This window comes from Gorilla gorilla, chromosome 11, assembly GCF_029281585.2.
Source record: "Gorilla gorilla gorilla isolate KB3781 chromosome 11, NHGRI_mGorGor1-v2.1_pri, whole genome shotgun sequence".
In the NCBI taxonomy this organism is placed as follows: domain Eukaryota; kingdom Metazoa; phylum Chordata; class Mammalia; order Primates; family Hominidae; genus Gorilla; species Gorilla gorilla.
In genome coordinates this window covers 148,891,650-148,918,186 of record NC_073235.2, presented here as the reverse complement: position 1 = coordinate 148,918,186, position 26,537 = coordinate 148,891,650, and positions in this window count along the sequence as shown.

Here is a 26,537-nt window from a genome sequence, read left to right as displayed (position 1 = left end):
GAAAAATTTACGATCCACAAAAAATGGACACTATATACTCATGGAATGGAAGAACTGATACTATTGAAATGACCATACTAACAAAATGTCCTACAGATTCAATGCAATCCCTATCAAAATACCAATGAAATTCTTCACAGAAATAGAAAAAAATACCCTAAAATTTGTATGAAACCAGAAAAGACCCCAAATAACCAAAGCAATCCTGTGCAAAAATAACAAAGCTGGAGGCACCACACTACCTGACTTCAAAATATACTACAAAGCCATAGTAAGCAAAACAGCATGGCACTGCCATAAAGCAAACACATAGACCAATGGAAGAGAATATACAGCTCAGAAATAAATTCTCATACCTAAAGTCAACTGATTTTCAAAAAAGGAGTCAAGAGCACACACAGGGGTAAAGACAGTCTCTTCATTAAATGGTACTGAGAAGATTGGATATCTACATGTGGGATAATGAAATTAGACCCCTATCTTTTACCTTATACAAAAATCAACTCAAATGCGATTAAAGACCTAAAGGTAAGATTGAAAACTATGAAAAACTACTAGAAGATAACATGTGGGAAATTCTCTATAACTTTGGGTTCTACAAGGATTTTTTAAATGAGACGTCAAAAGCACAGGCAACAAAAGCAAAAATAGATAAATGGGGTTTCATCAAACTAAAATGCTTTTGCACAGCAAAGGAAACTTAACAGAGTGAAAAAACAACTTACAGAATGGGATACAATATTTGCAAACTATACATCTGCTAAGGAGTTAATGCCCAGATTATATAACAAACTTAAACAACTCAACAGCAAAAACATAAATAACTTATTTAAAAATGGGCAAAACTGGGAGGCTGAGGCAGGCGGATTGCCTGAGGTCAGGAGTTTGAGACCAGCCTGACCAATATGGTGAAATCATTTCTCTACTAAAAATACAAAAATTTAGCCAAACATGATGGCGTGTGCCTGTAACCCCAGCTACTCAGCAGGCTGAGGCAGGGGAATTGCTTGAACCAGGGAGATGGAGGTTGCCGTGAGCCCCGATTGCACCACTGCACTCCAGCTTGGGCAACAGAGCAAGACTCCTTCGCAAAAAAAAAAAAAAAAAAAGGACAAAATAAACGAAAAGAAATGCCACAAGAGAAAATATAGAAAGGGTCAAGACGAATATATAATAAAATCATGTTCAACATCACTAACCATCAGGGAAATGCAAATCAAAACCGCAATGAGATACCAGTTCACCCATTAGAATGGCTATTAGCAAAAAGGTAAAAGATAACAAGAGTTGGCAAGGAAGTGGAGAAAACGGAACACTTACGCACTGTTGATGGGGTTGTAAACTAGTACAACCATTAAGCAAAACTTTATGGAAGTTCGCTAAAAAATAAAAAATAAAAAAAAAAAACAATCATTCGATCACATAACCCAGCAATCCCACTACTGGGTATATATCCATAGGAAATGAAATCATTGTGTTTGAAAAATATCTGCACTCTTATGTTTACTGTAGCACTATTTCTAATAATCAGATATGGAATCAACCTATGTGTATAAAAACAAACAAGTGAATTATATATATATAATATATATTATGTATATTATATATAATACATATTATGTATATTATATGTAATATATTATGTATAATATATAATATATTAATATCCATATATTATTAATATTAATATATTATATATTAATATTAATATTAATAATAATTATTATTAATTAATAATTATTAATAATTAATATTAATATTAATATATTATTAATATATAATATATATTATATGTATAATATATAATATATTATGTATATTTTATATATAATACATATTATGTATATTATATACATAATATATATTATGTATATTATAATATATATAATGTATAATGTATATAATATACGTTATGTATATTATATATAATATACATTATGTATGTTATGTATATTATATATTACATATAATATATATTATTATTATATATAATTATATATAATTATAATTATAATTATATATAATTTTATGTGTAATTATAATTATGCATAAAATTAATTATAATTATATATAATTTTATGTGTAATTATAATTATACATAAAATTATATATGTATATATATATATATATATATATATGGACACACACACAATGAAATACTATTCAGCCATAAAAAAAGAATGAAATTCTGCCAGTTGCAACAACATGGATGACCCTGTAGGATACAATGTTAAGTGAAATAAGCCAGACACAGAAAGCAAATACCGCATGATCTCGCTCATATGTGGAATCTTAAAAAAAAAAATGTTAATAGAGAAGTAGAGTAGAATAGTGGTTACCAAACAGTGAGGAAGAAGTGGGGAGGGCAAAATGGAGATAGATTGGTTAACAGTTATGAAATCACAATTATATAGGAAGAATAAGTTGTAGTGTTCTTTGCAAAGCAGGGTGACTATAGTTAAAAGTAAAGTATTGTATATTACAAAGTATCTAGAAGAAAGGATTTTGAAATTTCTTATTAAAAAGAAATGATGAATGCATGAGGTAATTAATACACTAACTATCCTTATTGGATCATTAGACAACATACATATTCATTGAAACATCAAATTGTATCCTATAAATCTATATAATTACAATGTGAAAATTTTTTAAAAATAAATTGATGAATTAAATAACAATTTTAAAATGTTCTCAATCACCAATGCAAAGTTTAGGAGCTTTGTTCTTGACTCAGCCTTAAGACTGAAAACTAATGTGTTAGAAATATTTGTAGATCCTCTCAATTTTGAAAGAATCCTAGCTAAACTACTGAAATATAAAATATATTCTATGTAATATGCTCTTAGGTATATTCTTAGGTGAACTCTGCTTTTAGATGAAGCTTATAAAAATGAAAAACGTATCTGAAATAAAATTTTAAAGTATTTGGAAAATTACAGCTTAATCTCTTAAAGACAAATTTTCTATACAGTAACCTTTTTATGTGCTTTTGAAATGGGGTATACAATTATTTTCCCTGATGTGAGACACAATATAGAAAGTTGGCATTTTATCTAAGAAGTTAACTTAGGAAGAAAGAGTGAGAGGCAGAGGAATGAGGGAAGAAAGGAAGGCTGATGATGGGATACCTTATCAAGTTGCCTAATGCTGTATTGGAACCTAATAGGCCTTCTAAGGAGTTTTATTACATAATGCAAGACTCCTCAATCTGGGAGGAGGAAAGGGCTTTATTTTTGAGTGGTCACAGGTTGCCCCATGGGCATAAACTCTACCAAGCTTCTAGGTTACACCTACATGAGCATCCCACCTGCTTAAGTGAGAGCAGCCACAAACTGTGGGCCATTCCAGGTAAGTGTCATATCACACCTGCACTAACTAGTCAAAGCCTGGGTCAAAGCCTGTGCAGAACTGATCGCTACAGCAGAGGCTAAAATAAGAAATGGGGCTAAGAGAGTGAAAAGCAGTGCCCATATGTATCCAAAAACAGGTTGAAGATATCTTTAGGAAGGAACAGATAATTTTTTTTATTCATACAATAACAGATGCATATGAACTCCTCGACTAGTCACCCATTCCTGTCAGCCCTTGGGCTTCATAACTAAATCATCCTTCCTTTGTAATCCAGTCCCACATTTTCAGCTATCTCTATATGTTTATTATCTTAAATATTTCTTTGCTCTATACTCTTCCCCTAGTCTTCAACCAATTTCTTTCTGTATTGTCCCAACCCACAGACTGTTATTTCCACTTCGATGTCCCATAGAAGCTTCAAGGGTTTGAAATACCTAAAAAAACAACTCATCTTTCTCCCTAAAACTCCCTCTCCTTCTCCCACTTCAAAATTTCAACTAATGGCTCCCCCTGTTATTCCCACCAGAATCCTGAATGATCCCTGTTTCTCCTCATTCACTCCATACATGTAAATCTCATTAACGTTACTTTCTAGATATTTCATGAATCCTTTCCATTCATTCTGTACTAGAAAGTGTTCCCAGTTTAGACCCTGGTGGTTGGTGGCCTCTTACCTAGGCGCTCTCTCTCTCTCTCTCTCTCTCTGTGGGTGTGGGTGTGGGTGTGTGTGTCCTGAGAATTTATTTACTTCTGGTTTTTGTTTGTTTTTTAGTATCCAGAATCTACAGGGAACTTAAATCAATTAGAAAAAAAAATAACCCAATTAAAAAATGGGCAAAGGACATGAACAAACACTTCTCAAAAGAACACATACAAATGGCCAACAAATACACGAAAAAAAAATGCTTAGAATCACTAATCATCAGAAAAATGCAAATCAAAACACAATGAGATACCATTTCATACCGGTTGGAATGGCTATTATTAAAAAGTCAAAATACAACAGATGCCAGCAGGGCTGTAGACAAGAGGAAGTGTCTGTATATTTTTAGCTATAGCCCTACTTCAAACGTGTCCCCATTACAGCCAAAAGAGCGGCCTATCTAAAGGACTGTTCTGATCAGCTCACTTACCTGACTGAAACCTTCAGTGACTCCCATGGCCTGCAGGTCAATGCACTAATTCATGACTATAACATCTGAGATATCCTTGATCTGGCTACTGGTCTAGCCCTCTCTGACTCACGCTTTATAAACCATGCATTCTGGAACTTTTTAGTTGTTTCCCACATCAGCATGCTACTTCCCATCCATGTAGATTTGCAGAGACCTCCTCATCTTTTTAATTCCCAGTTCCCACTCTCAACATGGGCCATCTCCTACCCACACTTCAAAACCTAAGCAAAACAACACCTTCCGTGACACCTCCATGCTGAGTCAGATGCCATCCCCTTTGTATTGTAGTTCTTTGCTTGTGTGCCTTTGTCTCACTTTGTTCTCTTTAAAATAAACTCCATGAGGACAATGATCACCTGCTATTTGTGTTAATATCTGCACCTAGTGGCATAGTGTCTGGAGTATAGTAGGATCTATTTTCAAGGAACAAAAGATTATATCTATACCAATAGACATGAATTAGCGCTTTTTTTTTAAAGATAAGCTCCCTTTGAACTAAGTCAATGTTTACAAGAAGAGTTATACTAAAAAGTTCACTTTTGCTGCTTACATTTCATTTATTTCAGGCAATTAATTCATTGTTATTGGTAAATCGATACTTTTTATTGATACTGAAAAGAGAGAAATAAACTAATGACTATCTCTGTTAGAGTAGATTTGTTCATATCTATCAGTAAAATGTTAATTATCTGAAAGTCAATAATAAAACATAAACTGTGATCTTAAATGTTTTTTAGGGGCTCAAAAATAATTAGAATTCATGTCAGCATATAAAAAAAGATCAGAGTATTTTTAAGATATGATAAAATTTTATTTTAGTTTCTTAACAGGGATTTTTGTGACCTTATAGAGTTCAACTAATTATAATTTTAAAAATAGGATTTATAGAGTTTTAGAATTAGAAACAATTTATAGATTATTTTATTTTTCTTTTGAGGAATCAGGTCATCAGAAGATCAAGGAACACCTATAATGTCACTAGATCCTAATTTAATTTAAATTTTAGAATCCAGGTATTCTAACTCCTGTCTTGATACTATTTCTACTTTATTATGTTGCTTCCCAGGGCTTTAAAAAATAAAAGCTGGGAAATTACATTTGCTTTGCATATACAGCACCAATTATCAAATTCAGCATAAAAGCATAACATGTATACATCAAAAAGAAAACATAAAAACTTCAAATTAAAAGCATCTCAAAACAATTGAATATAATAGGGAAACCTTATACAAATGCAACACTCACCCATTAATAAAAAGAAACCAATTGGAGAAAAAAGAAATTCAATATAAACATGTTGGAATATAACCTAATTCATTTTAATCCAATGCTTCAAATTGAAAAAAATTAGCACTAGTGTTATTTTCCTTTATCATTACAATCTTGCTTTTCATTACATTATGCTATGTTTTGTATTAAACATAAAATCAATTTTTCACCTTAACACATGCTAGAAATACAGAGTCACCATATTGGAAATCAGTAGAAAGTGTCTTTGTTTCTACTTTTTTTTCTTTGAAAAAGCTTTGGGAAAAAAAAATCATTTACAATGTTTAATTTTAATAACTTAAAGAATGTAATTGATTTTTGTTTGTTTTTGACATGGAGTTTCACTCTTGTCACTCAGGCTGGAGTACAATGGCATGATCTCGGCTCACTGTAACCTCCACCTCCCAGGTTCAAATGATTCTCCTGTCTCAGCCTCCCGAGTAGCTGGGATGACAGGCACTCGCCACCACACCCGGCTAATTTTTGTATTTTTAGTAGAGATGGGGTTTCATCATGTTGGCCAGGCTGGTCTCAAACTCCTGACCTCAGGCGATCCGCCCACCTCGGCCTCCCAAAGAGCTGGGACTACAGGCGTGAGCCACCGTGCCCAGCCAATTGAATAGTTTTTAACTCAGAGGATAAATGCTTGAGGGGATGGAAAGCCCATTCCTCATGACGTGATTATTTCACACTGCATGCCTGTATCAAAACATCTCATGTACCCCACAAATATATAAACCTCCTATGTACCCACAAAAATTTTATAAAATAATGAAAATATTTTAAAACTAAAAAAAGTGTTTTTTAATTAAGCAACTTTATTTAAATAAAATCATTCTTCCTCATCCTCAGTCCTGGGATCTACCAGAAAGAATTAGCAACATCTTAAAGATGACAAAGTGTTAAAGATAAGCTGCTATTAAGTAAAAGTGTGAAGTGTGGAGGGGACAAGCTGGATGCCTGAACCATTTTGTTCTATCTTTAGGACAGTGAAAGAGCAAGAAGCAGGGTTGGGTGGGGGACACATATTCTGTTGAGCATTGTCACCACTATATTCACTGAAATTCATCTGCATGCTTGTATGTATACTTTTGATTCGCCTGATACACTGAAAATTATATGAAATTGTTCTCTATTCTTTAGATAATTATAATCTAAGTGCTAATATGAAGCTTAGAATTTATATGAAATATGTATGCCCACAACAAGACATTTCAGCTATTTCCTAGATAATAATCTCACTTCACCCTGCACAAAACAGGCACATGATCATGTCACTCTGACCTGGTTTGAGTCCAAGGAGGCTTTTGTTTTTAAAATAATTTAGGTTAGTAGTTAAAATATGAACTTTGGGCCAGGAGTGGTGGCTCATGCCTATAATCCCAGCACTTCGGGAGCCTGAGGCGGTGGATGACTTGAAGTCAGGAGTAGGAGACTGGACTGGCCAACATGCTGAAACCCCATCTCTACTAAAAAAAAAAAAATAGAAAACTTAGCTGGGTGTGGTGGTGGGCACCTATAATCCCAGCTACTTGGGAGACTGAGGCAGGAGAATTGCTTGAGCCTGGGAAGTGGAGGTTGCAGTGAGCAGAGATCTTACCACTACACTCCAAAACAAACAACAAACAAAAAAATTCTAGAGTCACACTGAAAATCTTAACAACCTGCTTCTACTACCCATTTTTTTAATTTTTATTTTGACCTGATTTTAGATTGATAGTAAAATGCACAAATAACACAAAGTGCCCCCTATGTCCCTCACCCTACTTCCCCTAATGCTAACATTTTCAGAGCCATCCTTATTTTCTCTATAAAAGAGCAGAGTTCTCCTTTTAGAGATTTGGAAAGATTATTAAAAGATAAGTTACAAAATACAGTACCTGACACGTATAAAATATTAAATAAATACTAGCCATGCTTAATTATTTTGTTTTAAGTCTATATGAGTCAAGTTTTAGTAGAAATATGGGCTAGAAAAAAAAACAGAAAGCGGGACTCTGTGATCCGACTTGGGCTTATAGAACAGACTGCACTAGTTTGTTCTCATGCTGCTAATAAAGTCATACCCAAGACCGGGTAATTTAGAAAGGAAAGAGGTTTAAGGAACTCACAATTCCACATGGCTGGGGAGGCCTCACAGTCACGGCAGAAGGCAAAAAAGAAGCAAAGGCGCATCTTAAATGGTAGCAGAGAAGAAAGCTTGTGTAGGGAAGCTCCCATTTTAAAAGCATCAGATCTCGTGAGACTTATTCGCTACCAGGAGAACAGTAGGGGGAACCCGCCCCTATGATTCAATGATCTCCACCTGACTCCATCCTTGACATGCGGGGATAATTACAATCAAGGTGAGATTGGGATGGAGACACAGCCGAATCATATCAATGACTAATGAGAGTTACGTCCAGAACTTAATGAAAACCTGTCTGAGGCCACATTCCCTGTAAAGCAGATTTGAGATAGAGATTTGTGTAGAGAACATTTAACTGGGTAAAATCCTAGGAACCAACAACTGTGGCGAAAAAGCTGAATTGGATAAAGGGAGTTGAGATGTGAGGCAGTCACAACAAATACCTCAGCTAATCTCAAGGGGGAGCTGAGAAGCTGGGGCGACCCTTCAGAGTTGCCCTAAATTGAGGCAGGAGTATGGAGTTTTAATACCTTTCACTGGCCATTCTTCAGATACGAGTTGTCCCCAAGGATGGACATCAGCTTGACAAGTTATTAATTAGATCTCCTGAGAATAAATTCTAGAGAGAATCAGCTGAGAGGCATGATTTGCCAACACTCCCAATAGCTGGGCAAACTTCAGTTTTGAGGGAGGATTTGGGTCACACACAAAAGTCTCCACAACCAATTATTCATGGGAAATTCTATGTAGGCAGAGCTATTTCATGGCCAGTTAATCAAAACTACATAATCTATTTGGTTAAGCAAAAGAAATTAAAAAGATAAAATAAAATCTATGTATTAACACTCAAAAGTTTTTTAATGCATTTGCCTTGCATTTCGTATGTTTTGCCTTGCCTTTTATATGTTTTGCCTTGCATTTGTTTATTTGCTTTTAAGAACCTTTAGAGAACAATAATTACTAATATAATATGGAGTAGCACAGCATAGACGAGGGAAGCTAACTCTCTCCCTTTTCCCAGAACCTGGAACAGCTAAAGATCCTAAGCATTGTCAGCTTTGGTATCTGACATAGTTTGGATGTTTGTCCCCTTCAAATCTCACGTTAAAATGTGATCCCCAGTGTTGGAGATAGATGCCTCCTGAATGGCTTGGTGCTGTCCTCTTGGTAATGAATGAGTTCTTACCCTGTGAGTTCATGCGATATCTGGTTGTTTAAAAGAGACTGACACCTCCTCCCTGTCTCTCTTGCTTCCTCTCTCACCATGTGATATGCTGGTTTCCCTTCACCTTCCACCATGATTGGAAGGTTCCTGATGCCCTCCCTGGAAGCAGGTGCCAGTACTATGCTTCATGTACAGCCTTCACAACAAGGAGCCAAATAAACCGCATTTCTTTATAAATTACCCAGCCTCAGGTATTTCTTTATAACAATGCAAAAGGGCTAACAGAGTATCATTCATGGACAGTGAGTGTATTAGTCAATTTTCATGCTGCTGATAAAGACATACCCAAGACTGGGTCATTTATAAAGAAAAAGAGGTTTAATGAATTCACAGTTCCACATGGCTGAGGAGGCCTCACAGTTACGGCAGAAGGCGAAAGGCGCATCTTACATGGCAGCAGGCAAACAGCAAATGAGAACCAAGTGAAAGGCGAAAGGGGTTTCCCCTTATAAAACCATCAGATCTCATGAGACTTATTCACTACCACTAGAACAGTGTGGGGAAAACTGCCCCCATGATCCACTTACCTCTCACTGGGTCCCTCCCACAACATGTGAATTATGGGAGCTACAGTGCAAGATGAGATTTCAGTGGGGACACAGCCAAACCATATCAGACAGTAATAACTTTCAATTAAATATAGCTAGACTTTCTGTCAGTGGGTCACAGCAGTCTAGAGAACACATTGAAAAACTCTGGGAACAGCAGATATAGAGGTCAGATCTAGAGATTTTGAACAAAGTTTAGTGCTACAATGCATTGGTGACCACAGACAAAAGGTGTCTGTTGTTGTTATAGTTTGTTTTCTGTCTTGTTTTTCATCATGGGAGGACAAAAAGAAAAAATGGGGGCAATGGTGAAGGAGAAATGAAAAAGACCTGCTTTTCTATGGGTGGAAGCGACTAAACGAGAGAATAAATTTGGATCACACAACAAATGCAAATCAAGTTAGAAGCATGAAAGGCATGATTAAGGCCATGGTTCTAATAGAGATCAGCCAGCGGAACCAGGATCATGCCACACCGAGAGAGGCTGCAGAGCCATTGCCTTCTCTCCTGTCAAAGCTAAATTAATGAAATGGAACTCACAGAAGCACTATGTAATCAAATATTGGTGGGACACAAGCAAATTCTTAAAAAGTTTCATTGATCAGTGATAATATCTTTTGGTGTAAATATCTCCTCAAAACATTTCAGGAAAAAAAAATAAAGCTATAATTTTACTTTAGAAATATTTAACTTTGTTATACTAGTTTACTTATTTTTTACCTAATACTTCTGATATATTGTTATGTAGGTTAAAGATGCTCGATTCATGCCACTGTGGAAACCACACATAATTTAGGCAATAATGCAAATTCTTTTCAAATTCTTTTATCAGTGTATTCACTTTATTTTTATTTCAAACACAATACAAAATTACAGGATGCTATCAAAGTGATGCTACAAAACCCCACTAAAATTTTTTCAATTCTTCAAATCACACACTTACACACACACACACACACACCACATGCATTCCCCGTACAGACCTTTTTTGGGGGGGCCTGAGTAAATAATTGCATTTTATTTTCAATTTTTCATTTTGAAATAATTAAAGACTTACCAAAAATGTTGCAAAACTACGTGCCTTTTTGAAGTAAAGTCTTGAAAAAGTTGTTTGGTATATCCTTTATAGTAAAAAAAGAAAACACGTGTATATTCTGTTGATTAAAGGCATGCTGAGATCGTCAGACATGTGATTTCATCAGAGACTCCAATAGAGAGCGCAGCTGTAACGACATCCTAAGAGTGTTCTAACTGAAATGTGTTGGAAGAAGGTTCTAATTTTTTTCAACCCTTCTCAAGTTGGCACTCAGCAGATTTCCACTCTATAAAAGTAACTCCTGCTCTGCAACTAATGTTCACAGATAAGCTCCAAACATATTTACAGCTCCATTTAAGTATAATGTACACACAGTAAAATTCACCCTTTTCAATGTGCAATTTAATGGGTTATGGCAGATGAATATCATCATTTGACCACAATCATGATCAAGATACAGAAAATCTGCATCATCACAAAACGTTTTCTTTTGCTGTTTTGCATTTGATCTTTTCTCCATTCCTGAACACAGGCAACCACTAATCTGCTTCTGTTTCTACAGTTTGCATTTTCTAGAGTATCCTATTAGTGGAATGATACATTGGTGTCTTTCATGTCTAGCTTCTTTCACTGAGCATAATGCTTTTGATATTCATTTATATTGCTGTTGTATCAGTTTGCTCCTTTTTATTGTTGAGTGGTACTCCATCTACAACTGGTTTATCCATTTACAAGTTGATGGACACATCTGCTATGAACTTCAAGGATGAGGCTTGGTACGGGTATGTTTTTATTTATTTTGAGTCGCAGTGGAATTATTTGGCTATATGATCAGTACTAAGTTTAACATTAAAAGAAACTGCCAAACTGCTTTCCAAAATGTCTGTACCATTTTGAAGTCCCACTAGCCAGGTGTGAATAGCAATTCTTCACATCATGTGGTATGGTCAGTTCTGCTCGTGTCAGCCACTCCAGTGGGTGTACAGTGGTACCTCAATGTGGTTTTAACTTGCATTTCCCTGATGACGGGTAATGTTAAGTATCTTTTCATTTGTGTATTGGACATCATCTCTTTTTAAATTAAAATATCTGTACAAATATTTGCCCCATTTAGGTCAAAATATTATGTTAAATGAGTTATTTGTGTTTTGTTATTTAGTTTTTTAGTTATGTGTACATTCTAGATGAAAGTTCTTTATCAGACATATTTAAAATTATTCTGTCCCAATCTGTGGTTTGCCTTTTCATTTTTTGATGCTATGTTTTAAATTGCAAAAGTCTTAATTTCATGAAGTCCAACTTACTATTTTTTTCCATTTTCATCCATCCTTTTCTTATCTAAAAATTTTTAGCTATAGTAAGATTATTAAAAATTTTTCCTATTCAGTAAGCTTTATACATTTTATATTTACATTATGTATAAAATACATGTTGAGTTAATTTGAGGATATGGTGTGAGGTAATTCTGAAGTTCATATTCTCCATTTAATATCCAATTTTAATAGTACCATCTTTATAAAGACATTGATTTCCTTATTGAATTATTTTGGCAACTTTGGCCATGTAAGGCAGGATATATTTCTAAATTATTTATTCTGTTTCACTGATATATATGTCTTCTTCATGCCAGTAAGTTTACTGTACTGGTTAGTGTAGCTTTACAATATGTCTTGAAATTTGGAAAGTTTTTCAACTTTACTCTTCTTTCTAAAACATGCTCTGGCTATTCTAGGACTTCCGCATTTAAAAAAAAAATTAGAATCAGCTTTGTAATTTCTCCAAAAAGGCCTATAGGTTTGATTGGGATTGTGCCAAATCTGGAGATCAGTTTCAGAAGAATTATCATCTAATAAGTATGACATGTATATTTACCAATGAACTTGATACATATTTCTACCTATTCAATCTCTCGTATTAGTGATTTAGAAATTTTGGATCAGCATACCTTTTATTAAATTTATTCTGAATTATTTTATTATTTTTGAGGCTATTATAAGTTAAATTGCTTACATAATTTTATTTTCTAATTGGTGTTGATTGTGTATAGAAACACAATTGATTTTATTTATTGATCTTTCATCCTACAACTTTGTTAAATTCACTTCATACCTCTAGCACACTTCTGCAGATGCCTAAGGATTTTCTATGTATATGTTTACATCACGTGAGAATAGTATTTTTCTTTCTTCCCAACTTGGGTGTCACTTATTTCTTATTTTATTTTCTTTTCTCTTTATTTCTTTCTTCTTTCTGTCCATTCCTCCTTCCTTCCCTTCTTTCTTTCTCCCTGTTTTAGAATCAGTTTTGTAATTTATCCAAAAGGACCTATAAGGTTTCATGGGAATTCCACTGAATCTAGAGATCAATTTCAGGAGAATTATCATCTCATAAGTATTGAATATTTATCAATGAACTTGGTATATATTTCCACTTATTTAATATTGAATGCAATACTTTAAAGAACTAGGGAGAGAGGACATCATTGCATTTTTCATAATCTTATGTAGAAAGTATTAAGGCTTTCACCATTTTAAGTAAGATGTTTGCTATAGATTTTTTGTAAACACATAATCAGTTTGAAAATGTACTTTTCTATCCTCAGTTTGCTGGGAGTTTTTAATTTAAAAAATGTGTTACATTTTGTAAATTCCTTTTTTGCATCTATTGAGAGTGTCACGTGATTTTTCTTTTTTCTGTCAGCATGGTAGATTTTCAGTTGTTGAAACCAACTTGAGATAAATCCCACTTGGTTAAAACACATTATCATTTTTAAATATTCCTAGACTCAATTTGCTAATATTGTATTAAGAATGTTGCATCTAAGTTCATAATGGTTATCAGTCTGTCATTTTTGAGTTGTGATATCTGTATTTGTTTCTGATATTGAGAGAATCCACGTAAAACATCTACTTCTGTCATCAGTAATAATCTGACCAGGGATAACACCAACAGTTAGAGAGGAACCTGTCATTACCTGTGGCAGCAGAGATATCAGAGATTCCAAAAAGAAAAGCAAAGTTAAAATTTCAAATATAATCACATGAAATATCAGAAAGCCAGGGGATAGAAATATAGGAGAGCAAAATCTTAGAGGTCAAAACAAGTAGTTAAGTACTGCACATGACAATTCTTGGTAGGCTTTCATGGCTTTATAAGGGCTTATACTTTAGGTAAAGTTATAGTCAGGGAAACGGTGGGTGTAGGTTGGCTCTGTAGAAATGAGGCATTACAGGAGCACTGCAGTTAGAAAGAAACTGATACTGATGATACTTCGGTCACACTAATAATACATGCTAATGATAATCATAGCAATCATGGTAATGACAGAAAATATATATATAATATTAACATGCTTCTATTTGCACATATACATATGTGAATAGAAACATTGATTTAAAGACATGAAAGTATAGAAATAGCCTACACCTGATAAAGATATGCTCATACACAATAACAAATCTCAGTATAAACAGAGATTTTGATGTATCACAGAATTCTCCAATAGATCACAATTTTGACACTATGGGAAGTGTCATTTTCAGAACTTTTCTTTATCTCCATTATCTCCATTCTCTATTTCCAACATTCCTGGAGACTGAACTCAAGGATCAGTAAATATTCTTAACCTTAACCATAGCAGACTTCATTCATCCCATATATGCTTGTTATTTTTCCCCATTGACAGAAGGCATTGTACCATGAAATATACAACATATCTCTGACACACCTGACGAAAACAAACAATGGGGAAAGATTGACTATTTAATAAATGGTGATGGGAAAACTGGCTAGCCATATGAAGAAAGCTGAAAGTGGACCCCTTCCTTACACCTTATAAAATAATTAACTCAAGATGGTTTAAAGACTTAAACATAAGATCTAAAACCATAAAAACTCTAGAAGACAACCTAGCCAATACCATTCAGAACATAGGCATAGGCAAAGACTTCACGACTAAAACACCAAAAGCAGTGGCAACAAAAGCCAAAATTGAGAAATGGGATCTAATTAAACTAAAGATAGCTTCTGCACAGCAAAAGACACTATCATCAGAGTGAACACACAACCTACAGAGTGGGAGAAAATTTTTGCAATCTATCCATCTAACAAAGGGCTAATATCCAGAATCTACAAGGAACTTAAACAAATTTACAAGAAAAAAACAACCCCATCAAAAAGTGGGAAAAGGATATGAACAGACACTTCTCAAAAGAAGACATTTATGTGGCCAATAAACACATGAAAAAAAGCTCATCATAGGCTGGGCGTGGTGGCTCATGCCTGTAATCCCATCACTTTGGGAGGCCAAGGCGAGTGGATCACAAGGTCAGGAGTTTGAGACTTGCCTGGCCACTATGGTGAAACTCTGTCTCTACCAAAAACACACAAAAAAACTTTAGCCAGGCGTGGTGGTATATATCTGTAATCCCAGCTACTCAAGAGGCTAAGGCAGGAGAATTGCTTGAACCCATTAGGTGGAGGTTGCAGTGAGCCGAAATTGTGCCACTGCACTCCACCCTGGGTGACAGAGTGAGGCTGTCTCGAAGAAAAAAAAAAAAAAGCTCATCACCCCTGGTCCAATGAGATACCATCTCGCGCCAGTTAGAATGGCAATCATTAAAAAGTCAGGAAACAACAGGTGCTAGAGAGGATGTGGAGAAATAGGAATGCTTTTACACTGTTGGTGGGAGTGTAAATTAGTTCAACCATTGTGGAAGACAGTGTAGCAATTCCTCAAGGATCCAGAACTAGAAATATCATTTGACCTAACAGTCTCATTACTAGGTACACATCCAAAGGATTATAAATCATTCTACTATAAAGACACATTCACACATATGTTTATTGCAGCACTATTCACAAGAGCAAAGACTAGGAACCAACCCAAATGCCCATCAATGATAGACTGGATAAAGAATATGTGGCACATATACACCATGGAATACTATGCAGCTATAAAAAAGGATGGATTAATGTCTTTTGCAGAGACATGGATGAAGCTGGAAACCATCATTCTCAGCAAACTATCACAAGAACAGAAAACCAAACACCACATGTTCTCACTCATAAGTGGGAGTTGAACAATGAGAACACATAGACACAGGGAGGGGAACATCACACACTGGGGCCTGTCAGTGGGTAGGAAGGAAAGAGGAGGGATAGCATTAGGAGAAATACTTAATGTAGATGACGGGTTGATGGGTGCAGCAAACCACGACAGCACATGTATACCTGTTTCACAAAACTGCAAGTTCTGCATATGTATCCCAGAACTTAAAGTGTATGTATGTGTGTATATATATACACGCAAATGTAAATGTAAATGTAAATAAATTGAAAATGGTAAAAATAGAAATATGTTTCCTACACAAATAGCGACATAATAAAGCAAGATAGAATGTATGTTTGAGTTAAAAAAAATTGCTTAGAAGACAACTTGAATTCCATTCCAAGGAACTAGTTTTCAAAAGTTTACAACCAAATTTCAGTTTGGCAAAAGGCAACAATGCTGTTTTGAAAATAATTTCTGAAAAGAGCTTCCCCAGCAGTTCCAAATGGCAGTCCTGATACAAGGAAGTAGGGGCAATTTTGTTACCACCAGGAACACTGAATTTATTTTCAGACCTTGAAATTCTGGGAGGCCCTCGAATAATAATCAACTACAATATTTTACTTTACATAGAAATATTGCTTTAATGTTAATATAAAAGCTTGTATATGAACTAAAATTGTCAATCTGCCACTTTTAAGAAAGAAGAATCCATTATGTCCCTAATCTATAGTGAGTTGATATGTTCCATAAGCAGTTCTGGAAGGAGGCTACACTTAGAGCATAAATTGGTATAGATCGCTTTGCTCTCACAGATAGCGACACAATATTTTCTGCTGAATGGCAAAAAGTTTGAAGACATAAATCAAGATAAAGCAATCATCTGACAAAGAATTACAAAGAGGCCCCATACCTTTTTCTTAGTGAACTCCGTGTGACACATTGATTTTCCACTGAAGATAAAAGCCAAAATCATGTGTCATCAATAGAAATCAAGCAAAACTATTTGGTTCAATATGTTATGGTACTTAACGAAAAAAAACTTGCAGAGAAAAGACAAATCTAAAATGTTGCACATGATTCAAACAAGTCTGGATCAGAAGAGACATTTCAGAGGTCACTGCTAGAGAGTCAAGGATACATTAGAGAGAAAAAAACTCCTGCTTTTTTGTTTATCTACTTACATACACAGATACTGTCTGATGAAGATGATTGATATCAGGTATGGTATTTGATGGTATAGTCATTTACAAAATAATTCATCCCTTATGATCTAATGCAATTCTCTTCATATTACACGTGTATATTTAAATACTTCCTTGTGAAGTGGAGGCTAGCCAGGCTGCTGTTAGCATATCCAGTACATTTCTGCAAATTCCAAAATGGCAAATCCCACAGTTGAAATTTCAACCTCTCTAGCGTCCCTCGGCTGGAGTGCATAATCACGGCAAAAGTCTGCAACATCAGAGGTGGCCGCCACAGACACAAAGTCTATGTTTCTCATTCCATTCTACCAAATCTATTCAGCAGTCTGGGTGAGGGGGCTTGGCAGTATCTATGAGCAGAAAGCATTCAAATGGCTGGTATATGTGCTTCCGGGGAAACTAAGGGAAAAAAAGAGAGAGGGAGGGAGGGAGGGAACAAGAAAGAAGAAGGAAACTCAAGGAGAGAGGAAGGGAAGGAGGCTGGCAAGAAGGGATGGAGGGAGCAAGGGAGGGAGGAATAAAGCAAGGAAGTTACACCAAGTTTCAAAACTGGCCACGGACTGAGAAGGATTAAGAGACAAACGGAATTGAAAGCATTTATGTTCATACTCGGTATTTTTCTTACCCATTCTTGCAAGTTAGTAATTTAAAAATTTTCATTTCCACAAATCCGCGTGTTTTCTTGTTCCTCTCTCTCCGCTCTTTTTCCTTCTTTCGTTCCTGCCTTTCTTCTTTCTTTTCAACATAGGTTATATAAATGTGTGAGAGCTATCACTAGTCTACATTAATCATCAGGATTTTCCTGTATATTTCCAATTAAGATGACCCATAATAATATTCTACTGTAATTTTGGAGGGTCCAAAATACTAGATGGCATTTAGTGTTTTGGAAATCATGACAAGTCTCACAGGACTTTAAAAAACCTATCAAGACATCTGATGTGTTTTCTTGCCCATACACTCTTTAATGAGGTCTGCTTGACCCTTTCTTCTTCCCTTCTCTAGTCATGGGTTCTTCACACTGAAAACTAAGCTTTGCATCAGTGTTTGACGAACAGGTGACATAATAAACTGCAGTTACATTTTAAATTCAGCTCAAGATGGTAGATGAGAAATCTAAGATTGTGAAGTGAGATTTAGCATGCTGTTCAGTATGCAACAAATCTGAGTGTTGCTCACACAGGATTCATACCAACAGGCTCCTTCCAAAACCTTTCAATGCAAATTCTAGCAAATGCACACTTGGAAGAAAAATGTTCCATGAAGTTGTATATGTAAATTTATACTTTCAGCATTTATGTATATAATTTCAGGGGAAGTGGGATCAACTTAACATTATTAAACATAGTCCAATGATACTTACAACATAACTTCAGAAACATTTTATTACTAGAAGTATTTTAAAAAGGATGTACCATTTAGGATTTAAGACACACCCCACAAATGAAAAAACAAATGAGATTATAAACAACATTTTTTAAAAAAATTATGCCATCTCTTTCACTACAAAATCCTCCTGGGGGAAAAATATCTTTTCCTTCATTATTAAAGGATGTTATCAGAGCACAGTGGAATTCTTTCAGATTTAGTCAGAAGGTTCTCTGGAGTTGAGAGATCTATTGGAGAATATTTTCTTTGAAAGTCCATGTCCTTTCCCCAGGCCTACATCATATATAAATAAACATTTCAGAAAAGGGGCCATGTTAGGAAAAAGTGGGTTGAAGATTGTAAGACCTGGTTCCTGGGTGCCAAATAATTCACAAGTTGGAATAAGCTGGGTTTCTGTAACACTTCTCTATGACTGCCATTGATACTGAACCATGCCAAGGAACTAAGTCCTACCAAGGAAAAGCAGGAGGAAAACAGGTGTAAGAAAACATTTCCTGTCAGTGTGTCCAGAGATAGCATGAGTCAACAGCGGCTCCTCATGAAGCCATCGATTCATAACACTGGAGTATCTAGAATGCATCTGGGTCGAATTATTAAAAAGAAAGTTCTTCTCAAGCTAGTTGTAATGGTAGCTACTTTAAAAAATTAATGTTCTGCGATTCTGATAAAAACCTATGTGGTGAACCAACAATAAAGGCGGCTGGAGATATTGGTATGAAATAGTTATTTTTCCTTATATACCTGGACGTTCATGTAAGAAATTATACTTTTGGAAGGTCTGTCATATTCTCAGTGTATAAGAGTTGAATCATTTTTAGAAGTTATTGTCAGAATTTTGCTTTAATAGTGCAATAAAGTGTGCATTCTCTCTCTCTCATTTTCATTCAACAGCCTCTACAAATTGAGCCTGGCTCAAAGGTCTTTCCCTCTTGGAATATGACTCCTCCCCTGTCCCTCTACATAGGCTATTCTATAACAAATTATTTTGCTGTCTTGATTTTTCAGAGACCTCATGCTAGTAGTAGAGAGCCAGGAGAAAGTGAGATGTCCTATATAAAAGGCCTGCTAGAAAAAGAAATCAGCACTGAGTTCTAAGGATACTGAACAACTTTTTGAAAAACAAGCAAGCCATATTAAACACATTAGTTACAACCAAATTAGATAAAACCATGAAAATTATCCAAGAAGAAAAAGTACATCACCTGTCTAGGTTTAAAATTGCTTAAGGCTGCCATCCAAGGACCATCTATGATAACAAATACAGTAGTCTGTATTGACACAAAGTTTTAGTGATAGACGTAATTACATTCTTCTGCTGGTGGTGTTCTAGAATAAATGGAATATCTGCTGATCAAATCTGAATGCATCCCATAATATTAGCATGTAGGATCCCGGATCTGCAGGCACTATCTCTTTCTCAGATCTACACTTTGAATATTATGTTAGTTAAAATGAGAAGTATGTTAGAAAATGTCTTTTACAAAAGAAATATTGGCTGAGTATGGTGGCTCATGCCTGTAATCCCAACACTCTGGGAGGCCAAGGTGAGAAGATCTCTTGAGCTCAAGAATTTGAGACCAGCTTGGGCAACATATCTATAAAAAATTTTAAAACTTAGCCGGTGTGGTGGTGCACACCTATAGGCACAGCTACTTCAGAGGCTGAATCAAGAGGATCACTTGAGCTTGGGAGTTTGAGGTTGCAGTGAACTATGAACATGGCACTGAACTCCAGTCTGGGCAACAGAGTGAGAACTTGTCTTCAAAAAAATAAAAAAGAAGAAAAAAATAGGAAATATTGTGTTCACATATGCTATGGTACTCTTTCTTATATAAACTATTTCTTTGCAGTATTCTAGAGGATTTAAGACAAATTTACCACTGAATAATTTCATATGGTATATTATTGCATTAGTATAGTATGTTATTATATAATTAGTATAAGTGACCAGTGCTGCAACAACCGCATTCCAAAAAGTATTGTGATCCTCCAAAATTACAATGTCTAAATGACATTATTCTCCTTCATGAGACCATTATACCTTAATTTTTCAGCACCATGAAAATCTACAAATGCCCTCTAAAATATATTTAGAAAACGTGGGGAAAAAATAGATACAGTTTCAGAAGATACATATATTTTGAAAATTAGCCTTTTTGGAATAAATTATTCTTTATGACATATAAATAAACACATTTTTCAGACTGGCGGGGTAACATTTGCATCAGTCAAAATAATTAGATTACTAAAACCTGTAATCTTATTAGAAAAATGGTTTATTCAGAGAATCATTGGAATTATTAGCCTTCAAGCTGCTATAGATTGAATCTGATCAAAATAATTAAGATAATATTATTTCATTTTTCAGTATAATATCTCCTTAGTATTTTTGTTTCTTATTTAATATGTGATTATATTTACTTCTGTGAATAATATGGATGAAGATCATTACAGTGTCAAGATCACTGGGTTCAGAGCACAGAAACCTCAAGTCTATTCTTTTTTCTTAAATACCTGTAAGACTTTAAAGAAGACAGAGTTTCTGGACTCTAATTTCTCTATCTGTAGAATAAATGGGTTAGACCAAATAACTCCTTTCTGCTTATAAATTTTCTAATTATATGACTGAGCTTACACCTGGAAAACAGTCTATCTCCTGTATAAATTAATGATAGAAATGAAAACCACCACGTTTCATGAAATTAACCACATAAATATCAACATCAACTGCTCAGAAGGACTTAAGTGCAAGTATCACAGGAATTCTGAAGCACAGAGAACTAAATATAAGAAATGTAACATTCTTCGTATTTTCAAAGAAGATTTTAATAATATATGTAAACACAGTAGCCTGTTCATAAGAAAAAAGAAAAGGGACGTCTTAGCATATTCAGGGTTCAACCAAAACTACTACTGGAATGTAAATCAAAGTAATATTCACCTAACTGTCATAATTGGCATGAATAATTTTAAGTAAAACACTTTTATTTGATATGAAATGTGAACAATAAGCCAAAACAGAGAAAATTAATCAATTGATCATTTATTGAAACTGAAATAAAAATATATAATTATTGAAGTCTCTTATATACATAAACCAATCATTGCTTAAATGAGCTGACATACTAGCTCCATAGTTTTATGTCACTAAGGAACTCTTTTGAACACAATAAAGAAACCAGAATTGAGCACAAAGAATGATGAACTGGGAAGTTCATGGCTTTCTATCTACTAATTAGGAGTACAATCATTCAGTCAAACAGCCACTCAACAAACATTTAGCATACAGCTTCTGGATACCAGGTACTGGTGTAGGTGCTAGAGCAACAAGGAAATAGTCCCTGCATTCAGTGAGCTCACAGGCAAGTAAACAAGTAAGTATAAAGACTGCATGACTGATTGGGAGCGGTGGTTCATGCCTGTAATCCCAGCACTTTGGGAGGCCAACGTGGGCAGATCACGAGGTCAAGAGATCGAGACCATCCTGGCCAACATAGTGAAACCCCGTCTCTACTAAAAATACAAAAATTAGCTGGGCACGGTGGTGCACGCCTGTAGTTACTTGGGAGGCTGAGGCAAGAGAATCAGTTGAACCTGGAAGGTAAAGGTTGCAGTGAGCTGAGATCACACCACTGCACTCCAGCCTGGTGACAGAGTGAGACTCTGTCTCAAAAAAAAAAAAAAAAAAAAGACTCCATGATAAGTGTGTATCTACAAAGGGCACAAAAGAATGAGTAGCTAATCCCCAAAGCCATATGGAGCAGTCAGTATACGCTTCAGGAAAAGAAACTGAAGTAAAAAACTAACCTGAATCTGAAAAAAATGAGTAGGTATTTTCCAAGCACGTTTCAGGGGAAAAGTTGCAGGATGCAGAAGTCCTCCCAAGTACAAAAAGAGAATGAACTCTGGGCAACTGGCAATTTATGGCACACAGGAATCAGTAAATGTAGGGATGAGAGGCACACAGAAACATGGGCAAAAACAGGAATTTTGACTTTATTCCATAAATCATGGAAAGCCACCAATGGGTTTTAAGTAATAAAATACTAAGACCAGGTTTGCATTTTAGAAAGATCAATTTGATTTCAGTGAGGAGGTCCAAAAATGAGAGCAGCAAGGCCAGATAGAAGGTCCTACTGCAACTAGCTATGGTTAGAGATGCAGACCAAAACTAAGGTGAAATCATTTAGAAGAAAGAACGTGGATATAAGAGCCATTGGTTTGGCCTCTCCACATCATTTTTTTTAATTTTATTTTCATTTATTTATTTATTTATTTTTTTGAGACAGAGTCTCGCTCTGTCACCCAGGCTGGAGTGCAGTGGTGTGATCTTGGCTCACTGCAAGTTCTGCCTCCCAGGTTCACACTATTCTCCTGCCTCAGCCTCCCGAGTAGCTGGGACTACAGGCACGCGCCACCACGCCCAGCTTTTTTTTTCTATTTTTTAGTAGAGATGGGGTTTCACCGTGTTAGCCAGGATGGTCTCGATCTCCTGACCTCATGATCCACCCACCTCAGCCTCCCAATGTGCTGGGATTACAGGCTTGAGCCACCATGCCCAGCTGGCCTCTCCACATCTTTACTGTTATACTGATAACATGGGGATGAAAATAAATATTATTTGTATTTAAACTATTATTGTTATGTGAAAATTAAACAAATAACATACTATAACATCGGAGGTTCAAGAAATATTAAGTCTTGAAAATAGGAAAGATGAAAGGAAGGAAACAGGGAGTGGGGAGGAAAGTAGGAGAAAGGAGAGAATATAGGAATGAGAGAGGAGGAAAATAATAAGAAAGAAGTAGAAAGCTAGGTACGGTGGCTCATGACTGTAATCCCAGTGCTTTGGGAGGCCGAGTCAGGCAGATCACAAGGTCAGGAGTTCAAGACCAGCCTGGCCAATATGGTAAAACCTTGTCTCCACTAAAAATACAAAAATTAGCTGGGTGTGGTGGCAGGCACCTATAGTCCCAGCTACTCGGGAGGCTGAGGCAGGAGAATCACTTGACCCTGGGAGGCAGAGGTTGCAGTGAGCTGAGATCACACCACTGCACTCAAGCCTGGGTGACAGAGAAAGATGCTGTCTCAAAAAAAAAAAAAAAAAGAAAAAAAAAAAAAAGAAAGAAGTAGAAAAAGATATAGTATTTCTTAATCAGCAGAAGCTACTCTTATTTTTCAATACTCTACCTTTCTAATGTATCACTGACAAGGAAAGGTCTTGAATAATTGACTGAAGTCAGAATAGGTAAGGCACTCTACCTGTGGATACATGAGAGGCCTTAAAAAGTTCATGGAAAATGTATATTATGAAAAAAACTATGCAAAGGTTTCAATTTTGGCAGCAAAATAAACTCATACTAATTTATTATAGCATGTTTGAACAGGATCTAGTTTGAGACAGTAAGAAGGAGTAGACATTAGTTTGAAAAGAGCCCCTAGCAGAGCAATGTAAATTCTGCTAAAATTGAAGCAAGAACAAACATTAGATTATGATGAAGCTTGGGTGAAAGAATGGTGAAATCACTGATGCTTTACAAGAAGCTTGAGGGGACAATGCACCAAAGAAATCAGTAGTTCACAAGCGGACAGCTTTTTTAAAGAAGAAACGAGATGATGTGGAAGATGAAGTCCACAGGGACAGATCATCCATATCAATTTGCAAGGAAAAAAATTAATCTTGTTTGTGCCCTAATTGAAGAGGACTGATAATCAACAGCACAAACAATAGCCAACATCGTAGACATCTTAATTGGTTCAGCTTACACAGTTCTGACTAAAAAATTAAAGTTGAACCAACTTTCCACTGCATGGGTGCCAAAAGTGTTGTGCTCAGATCAGCTGCAGACAAGAGGAGAGCTCTCAATGGAAATTTTAAAGAACTAGGGTCAAGATCCTGAAGGATTTCTTTGAAGAATTGTAACAGAAGATAAAACATGGCTTTCCCAGTATGATCCTGAGGGCAAAACACAATCAAAGCAATGGCTACCAAAGGTGGAAGTGGTCCAGTCAAAGCTAAAGGGGATCACTCAAGAGCAAAGGTCACGGCAACAGTTTTTTGGGGACATTCCAGGCATTTTGCTTGTTGACTTTGTGGAAGGTCAAAGAACAATAATATCTGCATATCATGAGAGTGTTTTGAATAAGTTAGCCAAAGTTTTAGGGCAAAATACCTGGGAAAGCTTTAGCAGACAGTCCTCTAACACCACAATGTTTCTGCTCATTCCTGTCATCAAGCAAAGGCAATTTTGTGAGAGTCTCAATGGGAAATTGTCAGGCATCCACCTTACAGCTCTGATTTGGCTCCTTCTGACTTCTTTTTGTTTCCCAATCTCAACAAATGTGGAAAGGGCACCCATTTTTCTTAAGTTAATAATGTATAAGAGACTGCATTGACATTGTTAAGTTCCCAGGACCATCAGTTCTTTAGGGATGAAAACCGAAGATCACTTTTTCAATGTTTATCTTGTAACTTCATTTTTCCACAAACTTTTTGAAGTTTCTCCATACAAATGTCTCCATACAAATGAGCACTTGCAAAATAAGCAGAGAGTCTCATTCAATGGACAGAAAGTTCTGTGCCATCTAAAAATTATCTTAAGCAAGTTCAATGTGTAGCAACAGACTGTATTGATAAATATCAGTTAGTTTGACTTCTGCAATGACCATGATGGAGTAACAAGAACTAGACTTTCTCTCCCTCCTGAAACAACCAAAAAAATGGCCAAAATGTATGCCACAAAAGTTTGCAAGACCCTGTAAAGTCAGTCTCAAACAAGGTGAGCCTATCAACTGCCCTAATTTATGCCTGGAGAAAGTTTTCCAGCCCACTACTGCAGGAGAAAAGCCCAAGAGGAGCCCATTGTTCTCCCTGAGCTGAGGGGACAGAGCTGAGAGTCCACAGAAACCATGTTGACATGAGCTCTCAGGACAAGGTTTCCGAGAAGAAGGGGCTGCACAGAAAGAGAACTCCAGAGCTCTGCAAAGGGTCCCCCTAAAGTACATAGCTAAGTAATTGTTAGGACAGGCCTAGAGAAAAGTACCTACAGTTGGGGAAACAACACCCAGATAAGATGAAAAGTAACAGTACACATGCTCACCAAGGTCCAGTAATAGTGCTTATTTTATCAGCCAAACCAGAAACACCTCAAGATTCCCAGGGATACCCAGAAGGATCTTGCCTCACTAGTTGGGAGTGATTAGCTCTAAAATGAGAACTGGTCTGATCCCACCTAATGAATTTTTAAAGCAAGACCAAAAAGAGTCAAACTCTTTCCAACTAAACTTAAATACATACCAATACAAAGATCAAGAATATTTATATATACTTCCAGCACTCAATAAGATAAAAGTCACCATATCTGACATCCAGACACAGTTTAGCAGAGACACAACAGTAACAACAAAAGACAGAAGAACGTGGCTCATAATAAGGAGAAAAATCACTGAGTCAGAACTGATCCAGAGTAAATCAAGGTGCCAGAGTTATCAGTTAAGAACATTCAAATGCTTATTGAAACAGTATTCTATATGTTCTAAAATAGAGACATGCAAGATACACTAAAGGAGGCTGGGCGCAGTGGCTCACGCCTGTAATCTCAGCATTTTGCGAGGCCGAGGCAGGTGGATCACGAAGTCAGGAGTTCAGGACCAGCCTGACCAATATGGTGAAATCCCATCTCTACTAAAAATACAAAAATTAGCGGGGCATAGTAGCATGCGGCTGTAGTCCCAGCTACATGGTAGGCTGATAGCACGTTAGTCATTAAAGAAGAAAAGATAGACACCTCTCAAAATAAAATAGAGAGAGAAAGTAAATTTTTAAAAAACATGAACAGAGCAATAGTAGACAGTAAATTTCAAGTAACTGAATTTACGTGTAATCTCAGTTCCCAAAGGAGAGGAGAGGGAAGATGTGAAAACATTTGGGACTTTGAGTCAGGCAAAGCTTTCTTTGATATGACCACACAGCATGATTTATATAATAATATATTGATAAGAAGAACTCATCAAATTTAAAAAAAAGAATCTGCTCTTCAAAAGAATCTATTAAGAGACTGAAAAGACAAGCTGCAGGCTGGGAGAAAATATTTGCAATTCATATATCTGATGAAAGGCTTGCATCAAAAATATATTTTAAAAGCTCAAAATTTAATAA